General features: G+C 39.4%; 1 protein-coding gene and 1 long non-coding RNA gene across 8 annotated transcripts in view; one reads left to right on the forward strand and one right to left on the reverse strand.

Annotated features, from left to right (window-relative positions):
* The window catches only part of adgrb1a (adhesion G protein-coupled receptor B1a), a 179673-nt gene that overhangs the window by 118898 nt on the left and 43013 nt on the right, over positions 1 to 17762 (forward strand). The gene's annotated exons all lie outside the window — the stretch shown is intronic.
* Positions 182 to 17750, reverse strand: LOC116717470 (uncharacterized). The gene is made up of 3 exons (XR_004338744.1): positions 17426 to 17750; positions 2518 to 2521; positions 182 to 193 (listed from the first exon to the last, which is right to left on the reverse strand). It is a non-coding gene; the product is annotated as an uncharacterized LOC116717470 (long non-coding RNA).

Raw genomic sequence — 17762 nt, forward strand, 5'->3', positions numbered from 1 at the left:
GTTAGCTTCCAAACCTCCAGTCACCGCGAGCGCAAAGAAAAAGAGGCGGGCTACCTAGGGAGCTAGCCTCGGGGTGGGAGAGCGGGCACTACCAGAGACCTGCTCCCCCCCACCAGGAAACGTTTTGTCCCAGTTCGAGTTTGTGAAGCCACGTTCAGGGCAATTCAAACGGCCTGCAGAGCCAGCGTTGGAGCTCACAGTTCACAACCGAACGAAAAGGAGAACGATCACACACAGCCAGAGCTCAGTGGAGCCAGAGCTGTGGTCAGAAAGCACACACCAGTGTACACTCACACACCAGCTTTTGAAAACACAAATATCTCCCTTCACAACTGTCGTGGAAAAAAACTATTTCCAAGCACTGTTCAGGTAAAATCACTCAATCAGGTTTATTCATGAATTGTGCACAACTCAGAGAGCTCACAGGACAATCAATAATGAAGCAAGTCTGAAACGGAAAGCTCTGCCAGGCAGAGACAACACATGAGTTTTGTACAAAGGGATAAGGGATCCAAAGCATGGGAATCAGACTGGTTCCCATGCAGCTGGGGAAAAACAACGTCCAACCCTGTGCATGTAACCCAAACAGCTTTAACTTGGTGGGAATATACAGAACTTAGAATAAACATATAGCAATACAACTAGCAGGTGTAACCTAACTGTAATTTTTCCACATCAACAACAAACTCAATAAAATTGTTCCCAGGCTCACAACCAGGTCACGAACCGACACTAAAATGACACTAGTACAGAACGTGGCCGTGCAGCTGCACATGAGGCCAACAGGGGGAGCTCAGCAGCTTTCTCTATGAAAGAGAACACGGACCAACAGCAGCTACAGCTTACTCAGCCAGCACTGAACAATGCTCTTACAGAAGCACTTCCCAGCCCACTAGCGAGAAAAATCCAGCTGTGGCGAGCGTGCAGGGCATCAGATTGGGGGCTGAAGACCATATCCTTAGGATAAAGGCTCCAATTTGGAACAACTCCTCCCTGTTTCGAAGGCATAGAACAGTCATATGCCCGGGGAGAACACGCACGCATTTTGCAGGAGGAAATATTACCTCTGCAGAACAAAAATGCAATTCGGCTGGTCCCGCAGGAGCCAAGCAGAGATGGCTTTTACTTCAGATATTTTCTCATACCGAAAAAAGGCGGGGGACTCCGATCGATATTAGATCTGTGAGTTCTGAACGCATATCTGAGACAGTATATGTTCAGGATGCTGACACACACAGCTCTGATAAGGTTTGTGCATCGAGGAGACTGGTTGATCTCCGTAGACTTGAAAGACACATATTTTCACATCTCTATACACCCCCCTCACAGAAAGTACCTCAGATTTGCTTTTCAGGGGAAGAAAAATGATATCTCATACTTCCCTTTGGCCTCTAACGGTAAGCCCACGCGTGTTTGTGAAATGGCTGCAGTCGCACCTCTGAGGAAAAAGGGAATACGTAATGCTATGTATATAGACGACTGGCTGATTGCAGCTCAGTCTCTGGGGGAACTTATGGCGCATGCCGAGATGCTGATATCACATCTGGTGGCTCTGGGTTTCACAATCAACTGGGAGAAGAGTATCCTAACCCCAGTGCAAACAATCACCTTCATCGGGATATCCCTGAATTCAAACAAGTTCAGAGCATGCCTCTCAGCAGAACGATTGAAAGCCTTCCAGGCTTGTATGGCAGTTTTTTGCAGAGGCGCACTCGTGAAATTTAGACTGTGCCACAGACTGCTTGGTCTGATGGCGTCAGCACTGTCGGTCATTATGTTCGGCTGTTTGCACATGCAACTGTTTCAACGGTGGGTAGCATCGCTCTGAGACATTTTCTACCTTTTATCAGAGGGCACTATGTTTTGGTCAGAACAGACAATACAACGGTGGTTGCATACATCAATAGGCAGGGAGGCCTGTGCTCACATCATTTACACATGCTGGCACACAGACTGATAGCCTCAGACTGACAGCTCACTCCTTCTGTCACTGAGAGCCTCTCATGTGCCAGGGGTGATGAACAGGGGTGCGGACCTCCTGTCCAGAGGCAATCCCTGCTACAAGGAGTGGAGACTCCACAGCGGGGTTGTAACCCAAATATGGCAGTGGTATGGTCAGGCGGAGGTAGACCTCTATGCATCAGAGGAGAACACTCAATGTCCGAGATGTTTCTCCCTGATCGAGGAGGGCGCTTCGCCGGGGCTGGATGCCCTAGAACACCAGTGGCCTCCAGTTCTCCTGTATGCTTTTCCACCGCTAGAACTGATTATTCCTACCCTCGCCAGGGTGTGAGAGAGGAAACGTTCACTCGTCCTGGTAGCTCCCCGCTGGCCGGGTAAGCACTGGTTAGCAGAGATTTTCCAGGCACTTCAAGGTGAGCCGTGGCGGCTGCCTTTGCGCAGAGATTTCCCAACACAGGTACGTGGAGAAATATTTTATCTTCATCCGAAGCACCTGGCTCTATGGGCCTGGCCTGTGAGAAGGTGAATCTGGCAGCCAATAGGCTTCCCCAGAACGTCACTGACACAATTCAGAGCGCAAGAGCAGTCTCAACTTGTCGCGCATATGAGGGAAAATGGCATTTGAGGGTTGGTGCCCAAAAACCACGTTTTTGGGCACCAACTTTAGGCAACTTTAGCCTTTAGGCTTGGCTTTTTCCGCTGTCAAAGTACTTGACAGCTATTTCAGCTTGCCAGCTTGCCTTTGGAGACAAAACAATGGGGCAACATCCTCTGGTGTGCCAGTTCATGAAGGGTGCACGATGGCTCTGGCCAGTGTCCAAAAGCTTCACTCCTTCATGAGATTTACCGATGGTACTTGATGCCTTGTCACATGTACCTTTCGAACCTTTGGAGCAGGTTGAGCTTAAAGTGCTCTCATTTAAGACAACTTTGTTAGTTGCATTGGTTTCTGCCAAGCTAGTTGAGCTTTTTCAGTAAACCCCTCCTGCATGCAGTTTACTGAGAGGAATCATATCACATCTGGCTTATATACCAAATAATATATACCATTATATACCATCCGGCTTATATACCAAAGGTTTTTAATCCTTGTGTTTGTGTCATTTCACCACTATTAAAAATGAGGATCATTAATGTTAGCTTTGGACAAAACGTTTGGCTCTTTTCCTCTTTAATCTTGCCCGGGATCTTCCGAGTCCTTGGCGAGTGACGCTCTCCGTGCAGCGACGTGCAGCGACCGCGTGCTGGTAAAACGAAACAACGACAAAGCGTGTTGACGTCACAGATCACAGAGTTTAATCTCATACAAAGCAATGAACAACAAAACTGCAGAGGAACAGAGATATGCATTTTCTCATGAAAATAAAAAACACACAAGGGAAGACACACGAAACACATAAGACAGACAAAGGCGCCCACGTGGAGTAAAAAGATGAAAAAAAACTCTCTGTTGGCTTGCTGACTTGTACTTTTAATGAAAGAGGTGTTTCCCTATTTAATATATGCAGTCAAGGCGTTCCGTTCTTTGACCAATTAGAAACTTAGAAACTCCCCTCATCACAGCCCCGATGTCTGGTTTTTGTCTAGACGAAAAGGGGGGACCACTCCGTCTTGGGCCGTGCCAGGTACGGGGAGAGGCGCCAAGAAGTCTCTTCTGCTCTCTCGGAATTGTAAATTTTATTGCTGTGTCTGTCAAAAGGGGGAGGAAAAAAGGCCCTGCTTTGTCTGCTGAATTCCCAACTGCTCAACAGAAACTATTCCAAATTAAAGTGTTGGCTATACCTTTACACATGTCGTGGATTAGCTATATTAAGCACCAAACAATAATTATTTTCTTTACAGTTCCCCCTTTTGAGGTCTTCAAAAAGACCTCAATAAAAATTGATTAAGCCTTCTAATGCAGAACCAAAACTATGTATTAAAAAAATAAAACAAAACAAAAAATAGAAAACAAAAGGTTGACGTAGCCTAATTATATACAGTTCCCCCTTTTCAAACAAAACCCAAGGGTAAAAACGACTTATCCTTACAGAAATATAAAATCATAAAACAAAAACACAGGATAAACAAAACCCAAAGTGCACAATGAAAAATGAAAAAATAAAACAGGGACATACATAGTAAAATTAGTAAGAAATGCTCTGCAACTTAAAAGACAACATTCACCACCCAAGTACAACCTGTCAAATGAGAAAGACACAAAATTACAATCTGTTGCTCGTCTTTTTCTGTTTTTTTTTTTTTTTTGAATGTCCATCGACAGTCTCTCAAAAAATATGAAGTCTTCGTCAAGAAATGTTCAAAAATTGCGCGCAAAAAACGAAACGAAAGTCCTTTGCAGAGTTCACAACGAACGAAAAACACGCAATAAAAAGTTAATGATGATCCTCTTGCAGCCTGATCTTCTTCGGTCGGAAACCTCAAGTTTCCACCTGAGCGTCCGTTGCTCACTGAAAATGGGATTATTAGGTCAATATTACAGAGAGATTTCAAGGAAAAAATGAAATCTCCTTGTGAGGAAACTAAATCTCGTGAAGCGACCTGTCACAGGTTATTAAACATACATTTTGTTTTCAACATGAATTTCATTAGCCTCAGAAACACAATTACCACATTCTTTAATATCATCTTCATTACAGTCAGCATAATCAAACGATGGTTTCACCTAAAAATAAATTTGTTTTGTTATTTTCCATCCAGGGAAATTATTTTAATCCTTTTTATCAAAGAACGCAGACTTTGAAGGAGACCACATCCGCAGGGCACCAGGAAACCAGCTGCAAAACTATAATGACAAAACAGAGATCAGATTTATCCAAAGGCATCATTCATTTGTGTAATTCAACACAAACATCTTCAATTCACTTTGTGTTCAAGTGAATCCTCCAACGCTCGTGGCTCTGTGGCTGTTATCTTCGAAATAAGTGTGAAGCCGCTTCTCCAAGCAGCCCCACCCCCGCCTCGCATGACACAGCTTGTATGACAGAGTCCAGAGTCCTGGAGCTCCGAGCTCCAGGGCAGTCTGTGTGTAAAACCATGAGCAACACATCACGTGAAACCTTATCTCCTACTCTGTCCAGTTCTGTTCATCAAATGGTGGATGTGATCCCTTCAATTTACGTTTCTATTATAATATACTATAGCTCCTAACCGATGGAAAACACCAAAACCCTGTAATCATTTGCTTCAAAAGACATGTTTCCAAAGTAACGTTTTCCCAGAATGTTAAACATATGCAGATCTTTTCTTAAACCAATCTTGTAAAAATAGGATTAAACAAACGAAACAAAACAATCACAAAAACTTAAAAATGTAGTTGTAAAGCTTACATGTACCACCAAAAAATGAATAACAATGTGAATTAAACAGTCCAGTTTAAATTACTTTCATAGAACAAACTAGATCTTATTGGTTATCTGTGTAAATCATTTTACATGCGTTCCTTAAACAAAATTCAAAAGTTAGACTTGGAGAAATTATAATGAAACAAATCCAGACATTTTCAAAATACACCAATTGTACCTAGGCTTATACTTGTCGTCGAATTTAAAGTTTTATTCAAAATCGTTTTAAATGGATGTAAATCAAAACAAAAATCAAGTTTAGAAAAAATCATTATAATCCCACCTGTGTACGTTTCCTGATTAATGATAACTTTAATCAATGACAGATTCTTCAAAACATTTCTTAAAACATTCATGCTCCATTAAATTAATGCTCTGAAAATGGCTGACACAATAATATTTTAATTTCTATAATTATTTTCCCAAGTTAATTAACCAAAATATGCTCCATTATCACTATAAATTTATCTATTTTCTCAACATACCTTAGCCCATTGTCAGAAAATCTTTTAATGGAGAACAACTCAAATCCATTTAAAATAAGCACATATCAGACATATTCTTCAAAAGTTTTGTTTAAGTAATATAAGTGTTTCAGTAATCTAATTAAGTAATATAAAAATAACCCATAACATATTCTCCCTCTGTATGATACATTACTGGCTAATGTATCATCAGTACCTAATATGTTAACTAACGATGTTGATTAAACGGGGTCATTATTTTACTGAGAAATTCTACCCAATACCGCCCCGTCCTAACAGGCAAACTGTCAAAACAAACAGAACAATTTATTATAGCATGCTTTAAACCTTCAAGATTACTATTTTCAAAAAAACAAAACATTTCACATTACAGTTTTAAAGCTCAGTATTCAATTTCACTCTCATGTTATCAAATAATTCGTCGTAGAAACTTCTCAAAAATTTTCAGCAATGTTTGACAAAACGTGTATACCAATTAAAAACTCAGTGAAGGTTATGCATAAACCAGCCAGAGAGACGTTGAAAGAAAAAAAATATAGTCTTAGTTAAGAAAATCTAAAAATGATAAATTTCGAAAAATACTGGTCAGAATATAACCAAATCTACAAATGAAAGAAATTAAACTAAAGACCAAAGTTCCCTATCCCCTGGTGAAGGGTCCAGAGGAAACTGATAACTCAAAAGAAAGAAAGTAATTTGTTATATTTAACAAAATAGACAAAAAACTGACACAAATAGCCAAATAAAAAGTCAGACTAATGGAAACAAAGTTAAAGATAAAAATCTAAACTACTCACTACTCACTATATAAAGTAATATGAAAAGAAACCAGAAAATCATTACCAAGATTACCTGCGTGTGACAGTCAGGACAGCCGTCACAGACTCAGTGTTGTGATGCTAAAAACTTATATTTAACATTTACCACATTATGTCGTCGTGCACTATGTAGTTGCATGCTTAAACTATCTACAATAAAAGAAAATGTTTCACTAAATCTAGGAAACCAAACTACATCAAAATCCTGCCCAATGCAATGAAAAACACTCACTACAACTTCCTATAATCTACAGTGGTATGCAAAGAGGCTCCACATGTTAATCAGTTGAATCTAGTGGGGTAGCAGTTACCGCCCAGCCCTGTGGCCCTCCTGCTGCAAGGGGGGCTGCAAGTCCCCTTACAGCTAGAGCGTGTTTCTCCAAAGATCTTTGTTTTATCTGTATCCTCTACCCATTTTAAAAGTCCTATTGTAACTCATTATTTTTATTCAATTTGTTCAGATGATTTATTTGATCAAGATTCTATCTTTCAATAACCTCCCAATCTTTACACTGCAGGTCACACTTACTGCTGTCATTACCTAATTTGAATATTTTAGTCCAGTTCAACACATAGGGTATTCTAAAAACTGGAAATTTTGCACCACGAGACAGCACTAAAAAATACTCTGTAGAGTAATTTCTACTTCAACTTGGCGTGCCAAGTGAGAAATTCTTGCCTATGGCATCTGCTGACAGAGGTGCTGTTTACCTTCTCGTTGTATTTATATGACACAAAATACCAAATGATATTTTATCTCCAATCACACACTCTGTCAAACCAACATGAATTGTAACACAAACAAAAACACACAACACATTACAGAAAACACAAAACACACACATCTGGCCAGGTCGTATAGTCAGTGAAAGTATCAGTCAGTCATCATTTTATCAAAATTTTACTGTAATTTTATCAAATTTACTGAAGTTTATATCAAATTTACTGAAGTTTATATCAAATTTACTGAAGCTTCAGAAATTGTCCAATGTTTTATTAACATATTTTCATATGTCAATTTAATTAATTTTAAACTCCAATCTTAAGGAACGTTTTTAAAATCCCGTGCACATTTCAAAGAGACATCTCAAAGTTATGTTAAAATCAAACCACAACCAATAATTTAGTGTTCTGGTACCAGTTTTATGTACTTAACTCCTATTTTTATTTATTTATTTTATTTATTTTTTAAACTAAACGACCACGTTTTCGCCATCGTTCTACTTTCCCCGTTAAGACGAACCCCGACCATAAAATAGCGTATAGCACGTGTCGCAACTCAGTGTCCATAATAACTTCACAATAAAACGCAGCAAAATCAACTCAAATTCACACAAGCAGCGCTTTTCAAACAGCGTTCCGCACAAAGCAATTAACGCATACACACATACACACACACTTCTACGGCAGCCCGCACACAAATCACCACGCACAAAAAATACAGAGAACACAAACACAGTTACAAACAAACGTAAGAGACAAAGGGAAAAAATAAAAATAAAATGCCGGCTTCAAAAATGCATCAATTTTCCAAATTGCAAAGTTAGTCTTCTGAGCGAAACAACGCGAAACCCAATATAAGTCCAATAGAGCGATTCAGCTCGATTCCAATATAAGTCCTATTTCAAGAGCGATTCAACTCCTTGTTCAATGTTTCACCAGAGAAAAATTTATTTAACATACTTTTCAAGATTCAACCGATGTACAACTCGAAACCCAATATAAGTCCAATAGAGCGATTCAGCTCGATTCCAATATAAGTCCTATTTCAAGAGCGATTCAACTCCTTTTCAATGTTTCACCAGAGAAAAATCAATTTAACATACTTTCCAAGATTTAACCGATGTAGGCCAATATAAGTCCGCTGGAGCTGAGTCAAATCTCCGGGCCGATTCAAGCCCAAACTACCAAATTGATACACAATTCCCAAATTGCTTTTTTAGGGACCCAGTAACGAATTCCCAGGGCACAAGAACATAATGAAGAAACCCAGCATTTTACGATAGAGGCAACGTAAACTCCGTCCATCTGAATCCGCCACGATTCCCTGTAACGTGTACTTTTCCTGTCAAATTACTAAACAGACTCTTTTAAAAACAATCTATATTCTCCTGCAGCTTCGAGACTCTGCGTGGCTGCGCACAACAAAAGAGTAATTAAAAAACGTCTTACCGCACGAGCCGAACGGATCGATCGGGGAGAGACCGCCACCCGCCAAGATTCCAGAACCGGACGAAGCCCCCAAATATTAAAAATGAGGATCATTAATGTTAGCTTTGGACAAAACGTTTGGCTCTTTTCCTCTTTAATCTTGCCCGGGATCTTCCGAGTCCTTGGCGAGTGACGCTCTCCGTGCAGCGACGTGCAGCGACCGCGTGCTGGTAAAACGAAACAACGACAAAGCGTGTTGACGTCACAGATCACAGAGTTTAATCTCATACAAAGCAATGAACAACAAAACTGCAGAGGAACAGAGATATGCATTTTCTCATGAAAATAAAAAACACACAAGGGAAGACACACGAAACACATAAGACAGACAAAGGCGCCCACGTGGAGTAAAAAGATGAAAAAAAACTCTCTGTTGGCTTGCTGACTTGTACTTTTAATGAAAGAGGTGTTTCCCTATTTAATATATGCAGTCAAGGCGTTCCGTTCTTTGACCAATTAGAAACTTAGAAACTCCCCTCATCACAGCCCCGATGTCTGGTTTTTGTCTAGACGAAAAGGGGGGACCACTCCGTCTTGGGCCGTGCCAGGTACGGGGAGAGGCGCCAAGAAGTCTCTTCTGCTCTCTCGGAATTGTAAATTTTATTGCTGTGTCTGTCAAAAGGGGGAGGAAAAAAGGCCCTGCTTTGTCTGCTGAATTCCCAACTGCTCAACAGAAACTATTCCAAATTAAAGTGTTGGCTATACCTTTACACATGTCGTGGATTAGCTATATTAAGCACCAAACAATAATTATTTTCTTTACACCACATAAAGGCAAGCCCCTAACGAAGCAATGCCTTTCCCATTGGATAGTCGGAGCTATTGCTATTGCCTATCAGAGTAAAGGCCTTGCACTCCCTGCAGGTCTACGAGCTCATTCCACTCGTGGCATGGCCTCATCCTGGGCACTGTTTCAGGGTATACCTTTGGAGGACATATGTGATGCTGCCAGCTGGGCAACTCCTCACACTTTCACTAGGTTCTATAGACCTGATGTCACAGCACCCACTCTGACTCACACAGTTCTGGGCGTGGGATCCACACTTGGATAACTGCAGGATGCATCTTTTCTTCTTCAATTATGCTTCTCTGGCAATACGGGAGTCATCATATCCTATAGTGAGATACTGAAACAAATGTTGAAAGAGAACTTTAGGTTAAGGAATTAACCCCAGTTCTCTGAAACATGAGTGAGGTATCTCACCAGATCACCCTCCTTGCCTGGAGCGAGGAAGAGGTGTGTTAAAAAGACTGAAGATTGCTTGCGTGATGTCAGGCATTTATACTGGGAGGAAGTACCTCCTCCTGGACCCGACCTCACTTCTACCGGCCAGTCAGGACTGGCGTATTGTAGTAGAGCTTCAGGGGGACAGGTGCGGGGGGCTTGTCCCATAGTGAGATACCTCACTCATGTTTCAGACAACCAGGGTTAATTCCTTAACCCAGTGGTTCCCAAAGATTTTCTGGGCTGCCCTATGGATTACAATAAAATCCCCAAAAAAGAAAAAAGAAAAATCAACTGGGCACACACATCGTTCAACCAGACATAAACCTATACACATATTTTGTTTTCAAACTCCGCTGAAGTTTATTTCACACTTCAGGTTGCAACAAAACACTCTACAAACCATCTTTACAGTGAAACACTTTTGTGTAACTGTTTTTTTTTTCTCATTCATCCATACTGCTTCCCACGCCCACCCTGCAATGCCACTGTGCGCCCCACACTTTGGGAACCACTTCCTTAACCTAAAGTTCTACTTATGAAGCCTATGTTTAGTTCTGGTTTCTGTAGCTGAATATCATGTCATGTCCCTCTGCCTTCAACATGATGATGCAGTATCTGTCATCACCAGTCGGGTGGTGACAGATACTAATTAACCTATAGGTGCCCTTAAATCTGAATCAGTGTAATTTCCCATTTTTAGATTTGTTTGTTTGTTTGCTTAGGTTTGAGTGAAATGCACAAGATGGTACCACTAAAAGTTCTACCAGTGGTAACATTTAACCAAGCTGCCACCTGTGGTCCAAATTTGAAGCATTTGCCATCTATCTGCATGATTTTATCTATTATTTAACAATCTAATTTTAATACAATATCAGTACCAAACTTTTGTTTAGATTTCCAATATTATGAATTATAAAACAGGTCAGATTTACAATCGTATCATCAACATGTTATAGGTTTGGGCTGGTGTAGGACTCTTGTGCTATAACCTTTAAAATTAATTGTTTTACTGTATTGTATTGTGTATTGTATACTGTAGCAATTGTATTGCTTAATAAGAGCTGGTTATTTTGCTGCTAAACTAGTGTAACATACAGTGGCTTGCAAAAGTATTCATACCCCTTGAACTGTTCCGTATTTTGTCACATTACAACCACAAACATAAATATATTTCATTCAATTCTTATGTGACCAACACAAAGTGTTATACTATTGTGAAATAGGAATAAAATTATACATGATTCAAAACTTTTTTATAAATAAAAAACTGAAAAGTGTGGTGTGCAAACGTATTCAGGCCTCCTGAGTCAATACTTTGTGGAAGTACCTTTTCCTGCTATTCCAGCTGCTGGTGTTTAGGGTTTGTCTCTACCAGCTTAGCATGTTTAGTGACTGAAAGTTTGCCCATTCTTCTTTGCAAATCAGCTCAAGTTTAGTCAAATTAGATGGAGAGTGTTTGTGAACAGTAGTTTTCATATCTGGCCATATATTCTGGATTGGGTATAGGTCTGGTTTCCTTCAAAAAGGGAAAATGGGTTGTATGAATACGTTTGCACACCACATTTTTCAGTTTTTAATTTGTAAAAACTGTTTTGAGTCACGTACATTTTCATTTGCACGTGTACGTTGCAATGTGACAAAATATAGGAACGTTCAAAGGGTATGAATTAGAGGTGTGCCGATCGATCGGCCACCGATCATAATCAGCCGAATTCCATGAAAAAGTGTGTATGATCGGTGATCCCCGATCACTGTCTCTAGTTGCCGATCACCTATGTCACTTTGCAGCCTGCGTGTTCAGCTGATCTCCTCTTTCCTTCACACTGAGGAAGGAAAGAGGCAACAAATCCTATTGTGTGGAACTATAACGTTCAGAGTGAATGGGGACATTTGCGTGTTGCGGCGGAAAATTACCTCAGGGGTGAAACACGTCAAAATGCATCAGCAGGTAAAGCAGCCCACAACTACCAACTCTTACCCGGAAGAGCGTGACGGTCAGATAGCTAAACAAATAACCCTGAGAAGACTTTTTCAAGTCTTCGAGAAGTTCGAAGACTTCAAAAATAATTCAAGTCTTCGAGCTGTGGTGTAAGACGCTGGTTCTGCTCTCCCTGTTGAACCATCACTACGTGCTACTGGTAGTAATATTTCACAGACGGAACGCCACTCAACCTCCACGAGACAGTGAACTCTCACACTGAACATCTGCTTAAGCTGTAGCATGTAACTTTAAAAAAAAAAGATTTTAGATATGTATTAATATGTCTATAGTTTAGATGAATGTATTGCCAGATTATTTTTCCATTTTGCCAGATAACATAGTATCATTTATACCTAAAGCAAAAAATTAACAGCCATCCAGGCGATCGGCAGAGATCGGTATTGGAATCAGCAGCAAAAAACCTGATCGGAGCATCCCTAGTATGAATACTTCTGCAAGCCACTTTATAAAGTAGCTACACCAATAATTATTCTATAATAGAAATACTATAAACTGTAAAATCCAGTTTGGATAGAGGCATTTAGAGAACAGATGTATCCAATATTAATCAATGGATATTTTAAACAAAGTTAAATATCAATAGCTGATCATTTTAAGTAATGGTCAGCTATAAAACCAGGGAGATATTTTGAACAAATGAAAGGGTTTTCTCTCCAACTGAACCAGAGCTAAGATGACATGCTGACAGAGATAGGGAGTGATGAATTGTTGGAGGAATTTTACAGCTGAGTGGTTAAATAAGGATACGTGTTCATCACACTGGAGCACCAGAATTGAGTAATGCTTGCCTGTCAAAATGAGGCCATATGATAGTCCCACTAGTTTACTTGGCTGTTTTGTTTTTACTTATTTGTGCATTTAGTAGTCATCCCTCAGGTGTACAGAGATGTGGCATTCCATGTCACTTTTGTTGACATGCCCTTGGATAAACATCACATTGTTAGCATATCATCATATTAACATGAACTGTAAGTGAATAATTGTAATGTAACCTGTCCTCCTTTACAGCAGAGGGGTCTCAAACTCCAGGCCTCGAGGGCCGCAGTCCTGCAGTTTTTAGGTGAGCCACAGGTACAAAACACTGGAATGAAACGGCTTAATGACCAGTTTTCCAGAGCCTTAATGACCTAATTATTCTGATCAGGTGTGGTGCAGCAGAGGCACATCTAAAAGTTGCAGGACTGCGGCCCTCGAGGACTGGAGTTTGAGACCCCTGTTTACAGAAATGCAGATATATATTCACATGTGTGATGTAAACATTCTTGCCAGTGATGAGCAGTGAAATAGTCTATTATAAAGTTAGTAAGCATCTACCAGGCTGTTTCATACCTCTACCCCTTCTCCCACAGCTAGCTATGTAGTGAGCTAGTCATAATCACCATGCTAGTAATTCTTGCTGCAACACATAGTAGCTTGTAAACCTGGCCTCTCTGTCTGCAGCTATACTGCTACTGCCCCAGCATGACAAACACCCCAAAGTCTGTCCTAACTGTTGCTTTTGTTCTCCTTTTAGTCTCATACTCTTTTTCATCACACTATTTTACTTTTACTTTTATTTTAACTTTCTTTCTCTCATTTTGTGGTGTATTGTTTTTTTATACCTTCATTGTCTCTGCTTGTGTCCAGTTTACAGTGTCAATTAATAAAAGACCTGCACTTGGTGGCTAAAGCCCCTAAACAGATTGCTTCCAGTATTATTTGTATGGATGGTCAGGTGGAATAGGATTGAGAAATGTCATTTTATTTTCAGTGAGCCTGTGTAAGCCTCTTTATGTTGCTTCAGATTTGCTACCTGGTGTTTCCTGGTGCTTGCTGAGGAACTTTTTAGCCAATTAGCTTACATTGTAAAAGCAACAAACACATTGGACTTGCTGAGGTTTATGGGCTTCAGGCCATCGTACCGTTTACAAAATCTATGTTGATATAGTTTAAGTCAGTGTTGTAGTCAAGACCACCAAACCCGAGATCAAGTCAATACTAAGGCCAGAGATACCAAATCTTTCGAATTTCGAAAGACTTGTCTTGAAAGTCTTAGTTGAGACAAGACCAAAACTTTTAGGGTCCGAGGCCGAGTCGAGAGCAAAACTGAGGGAGGTCGAGACCGAGTCAAGACAACAACCAATGCTCTGTACTACATGATACAATAAAATTTTAATGATTAAAATTGCTTCTCAAATTGATCTTAAAGATCCACATTCCAACAAAACGCCTAGATATTAAATAATATATAATATATAATATAATATATCTGTGCCACAATCCGCAGAGGTTTCATGCCTCCCCTGACAAGAGAAAGCCCTGGGTGGTTGCCCATATGGACAATAATGGCAATATTGCCTATGTCAGAAACCAACACTGTCTGCACCATTAAGCATAGCAATTAAGGCAATGTAGTAATGGTAAACAACGCTCAATTATAAAAACTGACCAAATAGCAACAATCAAGAAGTAACCAAGCAGAAAGAGCACACCATGACTTTCTCACCTTGCCTACTGCTGCATGAAACCAGGCAGCACACAGAGCTATAATGTCTACCAACATGACAGGTGACGAAAATAATCAGAATGTTCTGTATGATCTTACGTTCTTGTATTTTACCTATTCTATGATTAAATAAATACATTCAATCATCGAATAAATCATTGAATAAATATATTTATTCTATGATAGAATAATAGAAATTATTCTATTTTTGATAAAATAGAATAATGATAGTTATTGGAGTGTGCGCAGAGCAATAAAAAAAACAAAAAAAATGGTTCTCAGTGAGACTTCAATACTATTGTTCATAATAAAGATTCAGAAGGACGTCTCATTTGTGAACGTCACATCACTATATTGCAGACTTCATTCACAGCGTTGTCGCACAAGTGCGGCACGACAAGTGCAGTAAGTGACAAATATGCTGCATTTTTCACAAATGCAGCATATTTGTCACATTTTCAAGCTAAAAGTCGTCTAACTCTGTTCTCCAGTTGATTTCACTATAAAATGGTCACAGTTTCAACTGATTTTAATAACATGTCAAATATAGCTCCTGCTGGACTGCTTCACACTCACTTCTTCATACTCACTCAGCCTCATGCAAACCTAAAATCAAACCATATTTACATGAATGGTGTACCAAATAACACCCAAATCTGACCGTTCCTTGCCGGTGCTTCACTTTTTCTGTCAGTGATTGCATTCTGTTGACTTGGCACAGGTTTTCAGGTGGTAATTTACTCATGATTCATTGTGGTGCAGTGCAGTTTTTGTCTTATGAATTTGATATTCTTGTACATGTTGCCTGGCAAATAAGAAATATGTGAACAAGTTAGTTGAGAATTCACAACTTGGACTTAATCAAATTGATTAAAAGGTATTGAAAAAAACAAATCTACCATTAATTGCAGCTTATTCATCTCAAAGTATACACCACATTGCTAAACGTATTTGCTTTTCTGTCTTCACATACACATGAAATTGAGTGGCATTTCGTTCTTAATCCATATGATGTCAGCTAGTAAATATGTTTCTTACAGGAGAGCATTTATGACATTAGACACTAATGTGGAACAATAAGGCAAGGGTTGTTCATGGTTCTAACATAGCCTAAACCTGTTTTATTGGGTTGAGGCCAGTTCTCTGTTAAGGCCATTCAAATCTTTCTTTATCAAAGTAGTTCATCTCTGTCTTTATAAATATTACAATTATGCACTGCCATACACGAATGCTGGAACAGGAAGGGACTATGCCTAAACTGTTCCCACAAAGTTAGGAATTTAACTGCCAGACCCAAACCCGTCCATTGGTTTGCCAAACAGAGAGGTGTGATTCATTACTTTAGAGAACAGGCCTCCACTGCCCTGAAGTCCAGCAGTAGTATGTTTTAGAGCACAGTGTCCAAAGCTTTGCAGATTGCTGCTCAACCATTTAAACCCATTCAATAAAGTTCTATATGCAAGCTTCTTGAGCTAATCTGAAGGCCACATACAATTTGGAGATATGTAGATATTGACTCTGCAGAAAGAGCAGTGACTTCTACTCACTATCTGCTGACCTATTTGCTGTAGCATAAATAGTGGTAAGGGCATTTTTTTTTAACTTATTGCACAGGTGGCTTAGGCCTGTCGCGATAAACAATAAATCAATCGCATATAAATGAAAATGATCAACCTCATTTTAATTTATCAGCTTTATCATTTCTTCCTGCCTTGTTCTCTTTCTATTGATGACACTGGATGAAAAAAGCCTCAACTCTGGTGCTCTCCACTGACCCCTCCCTTTCTTATTTCCTTAGTTTAAGGGAGGAGTGAACTATTGCATCAGGTGGTTGGATATGCCCATCTTCTCTATCTAAATCTAATGATTATTGAAGGGCAATATAGTATACAGATTTCATAACCTGTACTCTGTTGGTTGAATGTAGTTATTATTTCCATTTTGGTTTTATGTTTAGTTTTTATTCATTTTTTGTTAACAGAGACTGAGAGTCCATTTTATTTTTGTTTTTGGTTGTTTTGTTTGTTTACCAGTTCTAGTGTTAAGTGTTCTTAACTCTTTATTTCTTCTGGAAAGAAAGTGTATTTATTTTTGGCAGTATGTGCTTGCATTACCACTTGGTTTCCTTTTATACACCAGATTATGTGGCGGTTATCTGCATTGTACCACTATTAGTTTTGTACTAATAGTGGTAATAGTGGTAATAGTGGTAATCTTCTATTACCTTCTACTCTCACTATTTTAAATGGCGTACCTCAAGGCTCAGTTCTGGGTCCGCTTTTATTCCCTATTTATATAAATAACTTGTGTGACAATCTGTCAAATGCTTTTTACCACTTTTATGCTGACGATTTAATAATATACTGCTATTCTGCATCACTATCACAGGCAATACAGTATTTGCAGTCTGCTTTTAATGTAGTTCAAACACGTTTACAAACTCTGAAGTTCGTTTTGAATGTGGACAAGACAAAAGCAATGATTTTCTCACATGCTAGAAAACTACCAGAAACTTCCCTATTGCTTACAACTGCTGTAGGAGCACAAATCGAGTTTGTCAGTAATTATAAATATCTTGGTTTTATTCTAGATAATGAACTCTCTTTTAAAAATCACATAGCAAATCTACTACGGACATTGAAAATGAAAATTGGGTTTTATTATCGAAATGGATCTTGTTTTACACTCAAAGCTAGAAGAAAATTGGTAGCAGCGACATTCCTGCCACTTTTGGATTATGGAGATGTTTTATATATGAATGCTTCGACCAAATGTCTTCATTCATTAAATACTGTGTATCATTGTGCTTTAAGATTTATAACCGGTAGTAGACGTCTGACACATCATTGTGATTTGTACGCAAAAGCTGAATGGCCTCCTTTAAGTGTACAGAGAAACAATCATTTAATGATCCTGATGTATAAATCTTTACTCGGTCTAACCCCAGCATACTTATCCACTCTCCTACATAGAACTGTCAGTTCTCGTTCTCGTCGCTCCAATAACATTATTCTTCTTCATGTCCCACGGTTTCGAACTGAAAAAGGGAAGCAGGCATTCAGTGTGTTGGCCCCCACTTCGTGGAATCAGTTGCAGTCTGAACTTAAGATGTCGGAAATGATTTCACTGGACTTATTTCGAGCAGTTCTTAAAGATAGGCAAGAAGATTCTATGAAACAGTGTCATTGTTTTTAAATTGTTTTTATTGTTTTATACTTGTGCATATG

Source organism: Xiphophorus hellerii, chromosome 3 (genome assembly GCF_003331165.1).
Source record: "Xiphophorus hellerii strain 12219 chromosome 3, Xiphophorus_hellerii-4.1, whole genome shotgun sequence".
NCBI classification, from domain to species: domain Eukaryota; kingdom Metazoa; phylum Chordata; class Actinopteri; order Cyprinodontiformes; family Poeciliidae; genus Xiphophorus; species Xiphophorus hellerii.